Here is a 5,602-nt window from a genome sequence, read left to right as displayed (position 1 = left end):
AACCCGTCAACAGCCGAGCAACCCCACCAACTACTTCGAGGATATGTAGTTTTTTTAATATTTATGTTTGTATTATGAATTTAAATATTATTGTATGACTTTTTAAAATATGTTTTCCAATTTCATATTTCGTTTTAAAATTTAAATTATTTTAAATTCTGAATATTAAATATAAATTAAAATCTATTATATACTAATTAATAATAATATAATAAGAAACGATGTAAACTCCTCGTAAACATTACATGGAGTTTACATCGAATGTTTACGAGTGATTAACATCGAAATATTTACGAGGGTTTTACATCGAAATGTTTACGAGTGATTTACAACGAAAGTATTTACGTGTGCTTTACATCGAAATCATTACGTGGGCTTTACGACGAAATCTTACGTGTCGTTTACGACGAATTCTTTCCCTACGCTTTACGAGGAATATATTTCGTCGTAAACATAATGAGTCGTTTACGACGAAACCTCCGTTACGACAGACGTTTAACAATGAAACGTCTTTCGACGTTAATTCGTCGTAACACCCCATTTACGACGAATACTGCCTTAGTAAAAAATATGTTTTCTTGTAGTGGATAGGGTAGAATGGTCTTTTATGGAGCGGCTTTTATTAAAAATGGGATTTTGTTCGGTCTGGGTGTCCAGGGTGATGACATGCATTTCTTCGGTCACATATAAGGTCTTACTGAATGGTCAGCCTAAAGGGAACATTGTACCAGAGAGGGGATTGAGACAAGGGGATCCACTATCTCCTTATTTATTCATTTTATGTACGAAAGCTCTTATTGAAAATATTAGGAAAGAGAAAAGAGAGAAACGATTAACAAGACTTAAAATATCGAGAGGAGGACCTGTGGTCTCGCATTTACTATTTGCAGATGATAGTTTGTTTTTCTGTAAAGCGAATATGGCAGAATGTGATGTTATCCATAAGCTACTTAAAGACTACGAAGTGGTGTCGGGCCAACTGATAAATTTTGACAAGTCATCTCTGCAATTTGGTCATAAGGTACCAGATTCACAGAGGGTGGACATTCAAAATAAACTTGGCATTAAAAGGTTGGGAGGTATGGGAAATTATTTGGGAATACCAGAAAGTTTGGGTGGATCCAAAACACAAGTTTTCGGTTTCTTGAATGAAAGAGTCAATAATAAGGTGAATAGTTGGACAGTCCAGTTTCTTACTAAAGGTGGGAAAGAAGTGATGATAAATTCATTCGTATCGGCAATGCCAAATCATGTCATGTCGTGTTATAGATTACCAAATGTAGTTTTAAGGAAAATTACAGGGGCGTTTTCTCACTTCTGGTGGAGTAGTGGCGGCAACAAAAGAGGTATACATTGGCTCTCCTGAGACAAAGTATGTAAATCAAAGAAATAGGGAGGTCTTAGCTTTTGAGATCTTCAAGATTTTAATACGGCTTTGCTGGCCAAGCAATTATGGCGGTTGATAGACAAACGGGATTGTTTGTTTTCAAAAGTTTTTAAAAGCCGATATTTTCGGAATACAGATCCTTTGGATCCTCACAGATCCTATTCACCATCCTATGGTTGGAAAAGTATCTGCTCAGCTATGGAATGATCCATGGATTCCTGCTCCTCGCTCGAGGTCAGCAAAACCAAAAACACTACCCCAATTTCTAAATCCTTCTTTGAAGGTTGATCATCTCATCGATCCGGTCACTAAATTTTGGAATGAAGAGTTGCTTAATGCATATATACACCCGGATGATGTCAAAGTTATTAAAGGATTGGCTATAAGTCGGAATGATAGACAAGATACTTTTGGGGGTCCTTCGCAGAAACATGGAAATATATTGTTAAATCAGGGTATAGGGTGGAGTCATTATTTCCGGATAAGGCACAAGAAATAGTCCCTTATGGTCCAGATATTAAACCTCTATTGGCCTACTCTTGGACACTTAAATGTTCTCCGAAACTGTGACATTTTGTTTGGCAACTGCTTTCAGGTACTATACCGGTTTTAAAAAATTTGAGGGCACGAGGCATTAATTGTGATATTCGATGTAGTATTTGTGGTGCAGAGGAAGAATCAGTTAATCATGTTTTATTTGAATGCCCTCCAGCTTTACAAACTTGGGCTTTATCAAAAATCCCTTCCGCCCCGGGTATTTTCCCAACTTCTTCAGTGTTTACTAATATGGATTATCTTTTTTGGAGGTTGCCAGAAGAATATGATTTGAGTAACTTTCCCTGCATATTGTGGTGTATTTGAAAAAAATAGAAAAAATAAGGTTTTCAGTAATAGGGATGGAAATTCTTAGAATTGCGGAAGTAGAGGGTGAGGTATGGGCAGATGCTCAGCTTACAATTCCAGTAAGACAAATTTTAGTTCCACAGATTCTTAACTGGCGTTCATTAGGACATTCGAGAATTTGCCTAATAGATGGGGGTGGAAAGAGAATGATAAATTCTCGGGCCAGGGATGGTTCTGTAAAACCGTGGGATCAGAAGAGAAAATGATGGCAGCGATGAATCTCCGAAGAAGCTTATCAGCTTTAGATGCAGAATGTGAAGTTTTGATATAGGCTATGGAGTGCATGAAGACCCTTGACTATTCAGACGTAGTTTTTGCAACAGACTGTTCTCAATTGGTGAAGATGGTGTCCTCACCTGACGAATGGCTAGCTTTTGCTACACACTTGGAGGAGTTTCGACGCAGTAAGACTTTCTTTTATTCCTTTAAGATTCGACATATACCAAGAACAACTAATATAGTGGCGGACAAGTTTACATGAGGTGCTCGGAGTTCCCCTACAGTTGTGTTCTATGTTGATTCAATACCACCGGTTTGGTTTTCAGAACCGGTGATTTTTTTTTTTATTATAGTTTAGTTATTGTTGTAAAAAAAAGTAATAAATAATAAAATTAAAAATTAAAAATTAAAAAATTGTTAAGTTTATATGTATATATTAGTGCGGAACATCAACTAGTTAACATATATATAATTAAAAATTTCCAAAAAAAAAATCTATTCTATTAAAACAGCAGTGTGATCCATTGATAACAAGTTATGTCCAATTGATTTTTTTTTATAACTGTATCTACTTTAATTAAATCAATAACACGTTCTCTTTGTATAATAAGCAGTTACGTTTTCTTCCAACACAAAGAAGGAGTTTTTGTCGGTTTATGATTTTAAAATTGGGCCATGGGCCTCGATTTTGTTTTTAAAATCAACTGATTTGTTCCATTTGGTCTGATTGCAAGGAGCCATATAAATTTATATTGCTTTCTTAACCACATCTAGGTTTATGGCTAATTTAATTTTAATAGAAGAAGACTAATAATATTGATTATTAAACAAAATTGCAATTATACTCGATTATTATCTATTATATTAAAACATAAATATAACCAATTGATAAAAAGTTATGTCCAACTAAAAAAACTAATTTTTATATAACTGCACAAGTTATATAACTTCATCTAAATGAATATATTTTAAAGTCAGGGATAACCACTTTAAGTCATGTTTTAAAGAACTATGTATATGGCAACAAAAATTTATAAAAATATATTTTTGTATTTTTTTGTTATTGGGTGTTTAAATAAAAATATAAACCCTTATAAAGGTTAAAACTGATTCGCGACATTAAAAAGACATTTTTGTTACCATATATTTTTGTTACCATATATTTTTGTTTTTTTTTTTGTTATTGGGTGTTTAAATAAAAATTATTTTTTGATTTTAACCTTTTATTTGATTAATATAACACATTATTTTATATAATTATGTATAGCGTTACGTTATTGACATAATATAATAATTATTCCTCATAATTATAATAAAATTTGATATATTTTTTTCAAAAAATATTATCACACTACAACAGCATAGCTTACATCTCCGCCAAAAAATTAGATTTATTCGACTAGACATTTTTCTTTCAAATTTTAAATATTTTACACAGACATTAAGTTTATCAATTAACAAAGCATTTGATGTTAAAAATAAGATTTAATAGGGTTTAAGTGAAATTTTAATGGAAATAAATAGTCATATAAATGAAACTCATTTAGTATAACGAGTTTTAAATAGGTTATTCGATTAAAAATATTTATTAAATGTAATTTTACTTAAAGTTAGTGAAAGTCTTATTAAAATTAAAATTTTCAAAAATAACTAAAACAAAAAATATAACCGCCATTTCAAGGATCATTTATTATAGGTTTAGTCCAACTATTTAATTTTTTTTTTGTAAGGAGTCATTGGACCTATTTTAAAATAAATCAAATTTCATAACCGTAACTAAAGAAAAAATACTTCTAAGCTGTATGCATATTTTGTAACGTCACCCTTTAATTCCAAAATATTAGGAATCCACTACTTTCAATATATAAAAAACTGTAGACTACTTTTGCCTTTAGTTACAAAACGTGCGAATTCCAATAAATAGAAATTATGTAGTTTGAAAATAATAATATTGATACTATATATACTTTCAATAATATTATTTTCACTACAAATTAATGGAAATGAACTATATATGGTCAGTAAATTAATTAATGTTTTAAACATAATCTTGACATTGAACCAGACTACTTTTTGGTCAATGAGTTATTGGATTGACCGTGGATGAACTATGGTTAGTAGTTTAATTAATTTTAATATAATTATAAATATATTAATATTAAAATAAAAGAAAAATTCATGTTTAAAAATATAATAAATTTTTTTTTTTCATTTCACATAAAATATAATTTAAACAATTTTTATAATAAGTTGGAGTTACGGCATATAACAAAAAATACAATAATATTAAAATAAATAATTATCTAATATCTAATTTAAACTTTGAAAATTTTAAACTTTTAAAGTAAAAATTTAAATAAAATTATATTACATATCGGTTACTCATTGGTTTAAAATTTTTCAAAAACGTTCTCATGTAGGAATCTATTTCGTTCTATTCTATTAAAACAGCAGTATGACCGATTGATAAAAGTAGGGTCCAACTAATTTTAAGAAACTGATTATTTTATAACTGCATCAATAATATTCATTTTTATTTAAAACAATTTACCGTAACTTTTTATATAACTCATAAGAATCAAACGAAAATGGTGGGACCACTTCTCTCAACTACATTGATTAACCGACGTGTAAGATGTGAATAATTATAACACTCCCTATATAACTCACAAGAATCAAACGAAAATAATGGGTCCACTTCTCTCAACTACATTGATTAACCGACGTGTAAGATGAGAATAATTATAACTTTTTTGTTGTTTCCAAATGTGGTTATGCCTATTCATATTACCTCAATTATAACTATCTTATATATTATGCATAATGTAATACCCTTTATAATCCCTAATGTAAACGTTTAATATTTGACCTAACATCAGTTAATATAATATGTTCAAAAATATATAAATATTTAAATGTTTTTAAAATCTATTCTATTAAATTATGAACATAATCTATTAATAAAGGTTTAATCCAACTATTATTTTCTCCATATAACCTACTTAAAAAATAAATTAAATATTTGATAACTGCATTTTAAATAAAGCAAAATAAACAAATTATACAACACATAATTTGTAACTTCCATCCCAA

The sequence above is a fragment of the Brassica oleracea genome, chromosome C8 (assembly GCF_000695525.1).
Source record: "Brassica oleracea var. oleracea cultivar TO1000 chromosome C8, BOL, whole genome shotgun sequence".
NCBI lineage: Eukaryota > Viridiplantae > Streptophyta > Magnoliopsida > Brassicales > Brassicaceae > Brassica > Brassica oleracea.
This window is presented reverse-complemented; position numbering follows the sequence as displayed.